This window comes from Talpa occidentalis, unplaced genomic scaffold (assembly GCF_014898055.3).
Source record: "Talpa occidentalis isolate TD23 unplaced genomic scaffold, MPIMG_talOcc4v2.1 talOcc4.15, whole genome shotgun sequence".
Taxonomy (NCBI): domain Eukaryota; kingdom Metazoa; phylum Chordata; class Mammalia; order Eulipotyphla; family Talpidae; genus Talpa; species Talpa occidentalis.
Window position 1 is genome coordinate 35,518,171 of NW_023601543.1, and position 10,565 is coordinate 35,528,735.

General features: G+C 37.7%; 1 pseudogene; it reads left to right on the forward strand.

Moving 5' to 3' along the window:
- The first annotated feature begins 5,368 nt into the window (after positions 1-5,368).
- LOC119245579 (importin subunit beta-1-like) lies at positions 5,369-6,173 on the forward strand (annotated as a pseudogene).
- Positions 6,174-10,565: the final 4,392 nt, after the last annotated feature.

The following is a 10,565-nucleotide window of genomic DNA, read 5'->3' on the forward strand; positions in this document are numbered from 1 at the left end:
AATCCACCTTGATTACTGATTATGGAAGTTAGAATGTCTAGACAAAGCAGGATCATAGCCCCAGTCTAAATTTTCACTCTTTTTTTTATTTTTATTTTTTATTTATTTAAATTTCATTTTTATATTTCCCATACAATTACAACCCCCTTATTTTGACCCCAAGCCCTCCTTTCCCTGCCCCCCACCACCCATAGAGTGTCTCTGGTTCATAGTTGTTTGTTGATTTTGATATTTTCTTTCTTGTAGTTATTCTTTTTCCTGGTCCCTTATTTGAGTTTTCTAGATTCCTGCTATGAGTGAGACCATCCGGTATTTTTCTTTTTCTTTCTGGCTTATTTCGCTGAGCATGATCCCTTCCAGCGCCATCCATGTTGCTGCAAATTGCATGTGTTTCTCTTTTTTGAATGCTGAGTAATATTCCATGGTGTATATGTACCACTCTTGACCCACTGCTGTTGTTGAGAACACTTACAGAATCTGAATATTATTCCCAATGTTATTCCCAGTGTTCTCTATGAACTCTGATGATGGAATATAAATCCTGAAAAATTGCAATCTTATTTATAGTGTACAAAACCCACCATTAATTTCTTTTGGAGAATAATAATTATTTTTTGTTGTTTTTGTTTTGTTTTGTTTTGTTTTTTTGTGGGACCCTCGCCGGTGGCCGGGGATCGAACCAGCGCTGCAGAGGCTGCGGGCAGCTTCGCAACCCAGCGCTCAACCGCTGTGCCACCAGGGGAGGCCCAAGAATAATTATTTTTGAAAAATTTTGTAGATTCTCCTTGAACCCTGTTAATGGAGTTGAAGACACCTTCTGGAGAAGCCAGATATTGTGCTAAATGTGAAGTTCCTCTTTTTATCTCCATCAATGGTAAACTCACCCAGTACATGACTTGAAGCATCATTTATATAGCTAAGACTCTCAAGTTTTTAACTTTAGCCCAGCTCTCCCTTCTGAATATAATACTTATATTTTCAATTGCCTATCAACATCACTTAGATGTCTAGTAGACATTTCAGACTCAACATCTTAAAAACTGAACTCAATGTCCCTCCTCCTCCACTATATAAAAGTAGCCATCTTTCCTTTTTCAGTAAATAATAAATTTCACCAACCAGAAACTCAGACTAAAAACTTGGAAATCATGCTTCATCCCATTATTTATATCATACTTCATAGTTCATTCAACAAGAAATCCTGCTGGTCCTTTAGAACTTATCCAAAATCCAGCTGCTTCTTATTATCATGTCTACAAATAAAACGCTGACTTAGTCATAATCATTTCTTGCCTGGATTACTACAATATCCTTGCAACAAGACTCTGATTCTTATTTCCTCTCTCCCCACCACCTTACCTGCAGGCAGACTATTCCTAACACAACATCCATTTAAATCGTAAGTCAGGGCCTCCCTGGTGGCACAGAGTTAAGCACAGCACTGTGAAGCTAAGCACAGCACTATAAAGCTATCCGCAGTCTCTGCAGCATGAGTTCGATCCCCGGCCATCCAGGGAGCAACACACATGGCACAGCAGACCTCTCCTATCTCGCCTGCTGCTCCCCTCAGCAGTGTATTTCAGTCAGTATGCCTGTTGGGTTCCCCACTCTGTCTCTGCTGAATCCTCTCACCACCTCCCACACCTCTGGCCTGTACCCCAGTTCTTGTATGCATAAATAAATAAATCTTTAAAAAAAATCATAAGTCAGATATGTCATTCTTCTATTCAAAATCCTACCATAGCTTCCCACATTAATTGGGATAAAATTTGAAGTTCTTAAAGTGGCCTGCAAAGGTCATGATATGCCCTTCTCCCATCCCTGTCTGACCTCAAGTCAGAAGGGAAGTCCTTCTACTCCCTCTTCATACATTTGGCTTTAGCTATATTGGCCTCTTTGCTGCACCTTGAAAATATCAGGCATATACCTTCATGAGAGCCTTTGCACTTGCAGTTTCCTCTGCCAGAAAGCTTTTCACCAGATAACTGACAATTAACTCCCTAAGCTCCTTCCAGAGTTTGTGCACATAGCATCTTCTGAATGAGGTCTACAATAGCCACACCTATAGCAAATTCCAACTATCTACCAGATCCTGGTATCCCCCAAAATCATCCTGCTTTATGATTTCCCAAGGAACACACTACCTTAAAACTTGCTATTGAATTTATTTATTATGTTTATTGTCTAGTTCATTCCTATCTTGTCTTTAAATTACATGTATGCAGAGATGCTTACTAGTTTTTCTTGCTATTGTATTTCAAATACCTAGGACAATGTCCAGTACTTAAGGAGTGCTTGATAAATATCTGTTATATGACTTTCAAACATCCCAATACACATTCCTGTAGTTGAAAATTTTTTATGCACTGTAATTTGAGTAAATATATTCTTCCTTTTATTTGAAACATAAGCATTTATCATCATTTGGCAAAATCATATCAAATACAGAACTGGCACATGGCACTGCCATATTAGAGTTCTGAGCAGATACAAAGTCTACCTTGGTAGCTGACATGTTATAATGATTTTACCTATAGTTGTAAACAACTGACCATTTTGTCTCCTGGAGTGTTTTTATCTGTATATTTTCATATTTAAATACATACTATTTTATTAAAATTATATTCCTCCCATTTACCCTTAATATTACTCTCAGGACATTATATTATTTGTTTAATAGGGCATCAGTAGGTCAGAGTATGAATAAACTTCATTTATTAATTTTGAAGAAGCTTTTAAGAAATATTTATCATAAAAAAGGTATTGGATTAAGAATCACAGTAATGTAGTGAATAATACTTCCAAACTACACACTCCATTTTTACCTGTGACTTTTTTTTTAAGATTTATTTATTTATTTATACAAGAACCGGGGTATAGGCCAGATGCCCGGGAGGGTGATAGGATTCACCAGAGACAGAGCGGGAAACAGAACAGGCGGACTGACAAAATACACTGCTGAGGGGAGCAGTGGGTGATACAGGAGACTTCTGCCACGCCATGTGGGACCCTCGCTGGCGGGGCAGGATCAAACTGGCATTGCAGATGCTGCAGACAGCTCCACAGTGTGGCGCTCAACTGCCTGTGCCACCAGGGGAGGCCCGTGACTTTCTTTTAAAAAAAAAATTTATTGATTCATGCATACAAAAACTGGGGTACAGGCCAGATGTGTGGGAGGGTGAGAGGATTTACCAGAGACAAAATGGGGAACAGAACAGGCTGATTGACTGAAATACACTGCTGAGGGGAGCAGCAGGCGAGACAGGAGAGGTCTGCTGCGCCATGTGGGTATCTCCACCATGTGGGTATCTCTGCAGTGGGCTGGGATGGAAACCACGCTGGGAGGCTGAAGACAGCTCACAGCACTGTGCTCAACCGCCTGTGCCACCAGGGAGTCCCTACCTTGTGACTTTCTAGAGACATCTGGGCACTCTGAAAATATGGAGTAGTAGGTAAAAACCAAATCCACTAATATTAGGTAAAAGACAACCTTATGGAAAACACTCACCAGTTCCACAAATTTCTTGCCAAAACAAGAAAGCACAATTTTCATGTCTATGATAAGTAAATCTACTTTCTTTGCGACCATTAGCTGCAACTACAAATTGGAAAACTTTTGCAGAAAGTCTTCTAAGCACAGGCCTTCTGAGAAAATTCTTTCTAAAGTCAACTATATGTAAAGCCAGGAGAGTATTTGCTTCCCTGTACCTGGTACAGAACATATTCCTAGCTCTGTTGTCCCAAATTAATGTTCTATCTAGTCTTTTGCAATCCGTCAAAGTTTTCCCTCAGAAGGTGTATTTGGAACATGTTTTCTGACTTTTACCTCTTGGCTATACCAGTTATTTGTCCCTTCCAGGATGAAATTCATAGGCTATACTGTAACTACCCTTATTTACCAGATCATTTCTGGTCACAAATAGCAAATGAAAATTATTTTCATGTTGCTCCTTGTTCTTCTGCCCTTGTAGCCTTGTACTATATTTGACATGCTTGCCTACATAACATTTTATTTTTAAAGATTTATTTATTTATGCATACAAGAACTGGGGTACAAACCAGAGGTGTGTGTGTGGGGGGGGGTGAGAGGATTCACCAGAGACAGAGTGAGGAGCAGAACAGGCAGATCAACTGAAATACACTGCTGAGGGTAGCAGCAGGTGTGTCAGGAGAGGTCTGCTGCGTCATATGGGTAGCTCCCTGGCCAGGGACCGAACTCATGCTGCAGTGGCTGCGGAGAGCTTCATGGATTGCATCTTAACCTCTTGCATTTAATGCATAGAGTTACAACTCTAATATTTCAGGTCTATACCAGATGGGTCTAAGAAGTGACAAAGAACAAATAATTTCTTTTACTTCCATATATTGCAAATGACACCCCTGATCATAGTGTTGCACATTTGTACAAGTTTGGCAGAAAAAGTCTAATGTATGGTTCTTTAGTCCCATAATATCATCAATTTAAAAAGAAAATTTCCTGTCACCCATCTGAATCCCAAAGCATTTAATCAATAATGAAAGTTTGATTCTCTCACATTCACTGGTATGAAGAAATTTTGGGTAAATGATAGACTGTAAGAACTTCTGTAATGAAACTTCTTTAAGAAAACCACTGGGACTATAAGATATTATCACCTCTTTGGGCACTTGGCCAAGACAATGAACTGATTACTCATATTCATGCACACTCTCCCATAAATAGTATGTCATTTTAATGGCTTCTGGTGTTCATGATTTAACTTTTAGTTTCTATAATCTAGAGTGCAACAAAATTCTCCCTCACTGTTGGCCTCTGTTCACTCATTGCTTCCCTTTCTCCTTTCCACATCAACCAACTTGCAGCCTTGCTCTGAGCTGCCATAGTCCCCTCTCCCCACCACCAGAGAAGCTGCCACTGTTAATAATATAAAAGGAAAGTGAGAGGGAAGGACTGGGGGGAAAGGATTCTCTATCAAGAAGACACAAATGAGTGAACTTGTGACTTATTCACTCTATCCATTGCCATATGACTCAAACCCCTGTCCCCAGGTTGAGTTATTATCTAAGAAATCAAGTGTTACTTGAGTAGAAGCAACTGTCTCACCTTTACTTTGAAACTGATCCAATGCTTGAGAAAGCCATGTTCCTACCCCTGCTTGAACTAGAAACTGTGTAGAAGTTCCTGGAGTATAGAGTATTGAAACTTGCCAAAGGTCCTTCTGGAACTGTCCAGAGTGCCAAAAAATCAGGGAACAGTCACTTTGGCAGGGTTTCACTAGTCTACAAATCAAGAACTCTGCCATCTAAAGATCCAAACATCAAGACAGAACATCAGCAGAATGGCTTACATAAATGTTAATGTTTGATGGAGAAGCCAAGAACTATTTTGCAGACTTTGGGCACAGAAAACTACAGGCTTAGTTCTTCTTCACAGTGATGGCAGATACTGTTTGTGCAGAGATCTGAGTGAACAAATGGTCAGAATGCACTCTTCAGTTAGTTGCCAATGTCACAAACCTCGACAGCACAGAGCACATGAAAGAGTTGACATTGGATGCAATTTGTTACATCTGCCAAGATATTCATACAGAGCAGCTGCAGGATAAATCCAATACAATTCTGACTGCCATAATCCTGGGGAAGAGGAAAGAACATCCTAATAGTAATGTGAAGTTCATTACTTCTAAGGCACTCCTGAACTATTGGAGTTCATCAAAGCATACTTTGACAAAGAACCTGAAAGGCAATTTCTTTTCCAGGTAGTCTATGAAGCAACCTATTATCAATATAATAAGGTTTTAGTGACTGAATTACAGATTGTGGTGAAGAAAATGTCCTTGTATTATTAGTAAATGGGGACACATATGAGTCCTGCTCTTTTTGTGATCACAATTGAAGTGAAACAGTGACTTTGATTAAGTGGCCCTATAAGGAATAATATTCTGGTTCAATGTCTATGATGACAAAATAGATTTAACCATTGAAGCTTAAAATGCAGCAGAACAAAGAAGGCTCCCAGAACACAGCAAGATCTATGCGAAGGGAGCACTACAATTTAGAGGTTCCAATTCTCAGACAGACAGTTGCAAAGGATGACGAAAACAATGATGCTTTTGACCACCTGACGTGAAAATAACATTGTCTCACATGACCTTCATTTTCTTGAAGAACATATCAAGAACCTTCATCAGTGATACCCGGGTACCACCATAACCCAATAAGCTCAAATTCGTAGTTATACAGACAATGTCCATCTAATGTAATTAATCAAATACTTGTATGTAAGGTGTTTGATATGCGAGTATATACGCTGAGGATTGCTTTTGCATGCTCCATGAAGTTGCCAACAGCGGTATCTCGTTGGCATCCATGTTACAATATCTGGTAAATGACCTGAATAATAAACCCAGAATGGCTTCAAACGTATTTTTGACTTTTTATAGTCTAGATGAAGCTTCTTATGAAACTTCAAAAGTGATTATTAGGGAAACAAACAAACAAACAAACAAACAAAAAACCCCAGACACATACAGCTTATTCTCACATTTTAGAAGCTCATGGAGACAACAGCCAGACATGATGGTCACAAGAACAATGTGAGAATCACTGCAGGTGAAATTTTCATGGAAATTGTGAAAAAAATAATACCAAATACTATTACCTTCAGTTCAAATATTGGCTGCTCTAGTTGACTGTAAAAAGCATATAGATGCAGATAAATTCACATATAATAGCACTCCTGATAAGATCCAATTCAATGACCATTAGTCTTTATTCTACAAAGTTCCTCAAAATGTTCTCTGAAAAGCACAGCATCAAGAAGACATAATGAGTCTGTTTTAAGGACTTTACAAACTACAGGTGGACCCCAAGGATGCAAAAGAATGAACTGATGGGAGTTAACAAATTTGAGAGAATACTATTTGGTGAATTCCTAAAGTATATAGAGGCCTTAAGGGTCTCCTGACGATGGGCACTAGTTGGAAAATTGTAGTCTGAGGTTTCATTGGAGACTATTAGATAATTGGAAGACCTAGCTTGAAAGTTAGTATCTTACTTCTTGTTGATGGAGAACATAGGGAATGAAATTGCCCATAGGTCTATAAGTGTTTGGTAATATTGCCCTTATTGACAGAGAGGTTAGGAAATATCTAAAGGTGGTATTAAATATGTTCAGAAAGCCTGTGAATCTCAGGCGAACAAGTCAAATTATAACATGGTGGATTATCTGAATGACCTAAGGGAAGGCTGCTTAGAAACCTATAATGTAATTATTCAAGGTCAAAGGGACAAGTATAAAAGAAGAATACATTCCCAGATATACTGCTGATATAGCAAAGCGTAGAATTTAGTCTGTATTTCGCTGACCACGTTGCTACATTTGAGGATGATAGAGAAAATGTAGGTGATGGTGTTGCTGAATAGATATAGAATATATGTACATAGAACTTGAGAAGGATATACTGAAGTTAGAAGCAGCTAGACTGATGAGTACTGAATTGCTAAATAAGGGACAGAGATTAAAACTAGCAAAAGAAACCCATGGTCCATGGACAGCAAAATAACTGAAGAACCAAATCAATTTGTGGCAAACAGGATGATACATAAGATCATCACAGGAAATGTGTAGTTGTTTGAAAGACCTGGAAATGAGGACTGTGTACAGATCCTGAACATAGAATACATTGAAAACCTAGGTTGTTTGCTAGAAACAGGCTGATTGTAACAAAATGATCTTAGCAACAAAAAAGAAGCTTAGACTCAAGAGTTAAAGGTTGGAAGACAATCCTGCAAGTAAATGACAAACAAAAAATGTAAGGAACAGATATACTTAGAAAAATAAAATCCCAAGGCCTCCCTGGTGGTGCAAGGGGTAAGCATAGCACTGTGAAGCTACCCGAAGCCTCTGCAGCATGAGTTTGATTCCCCAGCCGCTGCCCAGGGAGATACCCACATGGCACAGCAGACCTCTCCAGTCTCGCCGACTGCTCCCCTCAGCTGTGTATTTCAGTTCATCTGCCAGTTCTGCTCCCCACTCTGTCTCTGGTGACTACTCTCACCCCCTGCAACTCTGCCTGTACCCCAGTTCTTGAATGCATAAATAAATAAATCTTAAAAAAAAAAAGAAAAATAAACTTCCAATTAAAAAAGACAATAAGAGATAAAACAGACATTACATTATGATTCAAGACCTAATACAACATGAAGAAACAGCACTCATAAATATATATGCACAGAATGATGGAGCTCTGAGATAATAAGACAATTACCTTTTTTTTTTTTTTAAGATTCATTTATTTATTTATGCAAGCACTGGGTACAGTCAGAAGTGCGGAAGGGTGAGAGAATTCACCAGAGCCAGAGCAGGGAGGAGAACAGACAGACTGACGAAGCACACTGCTGAGGGGAGCAGTGGGCGTGGCAGGAGAGGTCTGCGCGCCATGTGAGACCCTTGCCCGCGGCCGGGGATCGAACCGGTGCTGTAGAGGCTGCGGGCAGCTTCGCAGCCCAGCGCTCAACCGCTGCGCCACCAGGGGAGACCTAAGACAATTACTAATAGAACCAAAGAGAGATATTTACAACAACACAATAGTAATAACAGATTTTATTATTCCACTTACAACTATGACTAGATCAAGAAAAGAGAGAATAAATAAGAAATTAATATTTTTATTTTATTTTTTAAAATGTCACTTGTTAACTATTTCATGAATTTTTTTTAATTTTATTTTTATATTCCCCATACAATTGCAACCCCCTTATTTTGACCCCAAACCCTCCTTTCCCCACCCCTCCATAGTGTGTCTCTGGTTCATAGTTGTTTGTTGGTTTTGATTTTTTCTTTCTTATATTCTTTTTCCTGGTCCCTTATTTAGGTTTTCTAGATTCCCGCTATGAGTGAGACCATCCGGTATTTTTCTTTTTCTTTCTGGCTTATTTCGCTGAGCATGATCCTTTCCAGCGCCATCCATGTTGCTGCAAATTGCATGTGTTTATCTTTTTTGAATGCTGAGTAATGTTCCATGGTGTATATGTACCACATCTTCTTGATCCAGTCATCTATTTTTGGGCATTTGGGATGTTTCCAAAGCTTAGCTGTTATAAATTGTGCTGCTATAAACATAGGGGTGCGGGTGCTCTTTGGAATTAATGAGAAATTAATATTTTTAAATGAAGAACTAGGGCAAATAGTTTTAACAGACATCTACAGAACACTCAACCCATAAAATTTGTTGTGTAAATATTTTTCTCAAGGGCACATGGAGCTTTTTCAAGAATAGATCATATTTTGTGACACAAATCAATTATTATCAATAAAACTACAAATATCAAACTCACACCAAGTACTCACTGTGACATAATACCACAAAAAAAGGACAAACTGCGAATACATGGAGACTAAATAATATGTTGCTTAGTAGATATTGGATAAAAGAGGAAATTAAAACATAAATGAAAATATAACTTGTAAAGAATAAAAGTGAAGGTATACCAGTGAACAGTGAAGACTACCAGCATATAAGGCTTATAGCAAAAGCAGGTTTAAGAAGGAAAATACTTGCAATACAGGTTCTTAATGCAATACATTCAGAAGCAAGGAAAATCATGAATAAATAACCAAAATTTACACTTACAGGAATCTGAAAAAGAAGAACAAAGAAGATTCAGATTTAGTAGAAGGAAGAAAATAATAAAAATTAGCGGAAAAAGAAGTAAAATAAATGTGAACAAGCCTATAAAAAGATTAATGAAAATAAGAGTTGGTTTTTTTGAGAATCTAATCAAAATAGATAAACCTTAAGCTAGACTAACAAAGAAAGCAAGAGAGAAAACATCAATAGACACAGTCAAATATGAAAGGACAAATTGCCACAGAGAGCACAGAAATACAAAGATCTAAGAGATTACTATGAACAACTATACGCCAATGAATTTGATAACCTTCAAGAAATTGATACGTTCGAGATCAATATATTTTACCAAGACTAACCAGGAAGAAACAGAAGAAGGGAATGAATCAATCACAAGATTAAACTTGAAATAGCAATAAAAAAATATTCCCCGATACAAAAATATAAGGCTCAAGACTTTACAAATGAATTTTATCAAACCTTCAAATAATTAATGTTCATCTTGCTCAAATTGCTTTTAAAAATACATGAAGAGGGAACATTCCTTAATATATTTTATAATACCAACATTACTGTACTACTAAAATCACATAAAGACAGCACTAGAAAATTATAGATCAACATCCTTGATGGATATTGATGCAAAAAACTTCAACAAAATAATAACAAATTGAATTCAACAATAGACAAAGATTATACATCACCATCAAGTTAGATTGATCCCAGGGGTTCAAGGATGGTTTAATATATTTAAATCAATCAATATAATACATTATACTAACAAAAGTACAGATAAAAATCATGATATTATCATGAGATCCAGGGAAAGCAACTGATTTGTTAGCAGCATAATCACTGTTGGTTAGTTAAGTAGCAATGACTTCAGAGAAATTCATTAAAGTAGTGGTATTGGAAAAGAGAAAAAATGGTAAATTTACTTAAGTGAATGAAGAA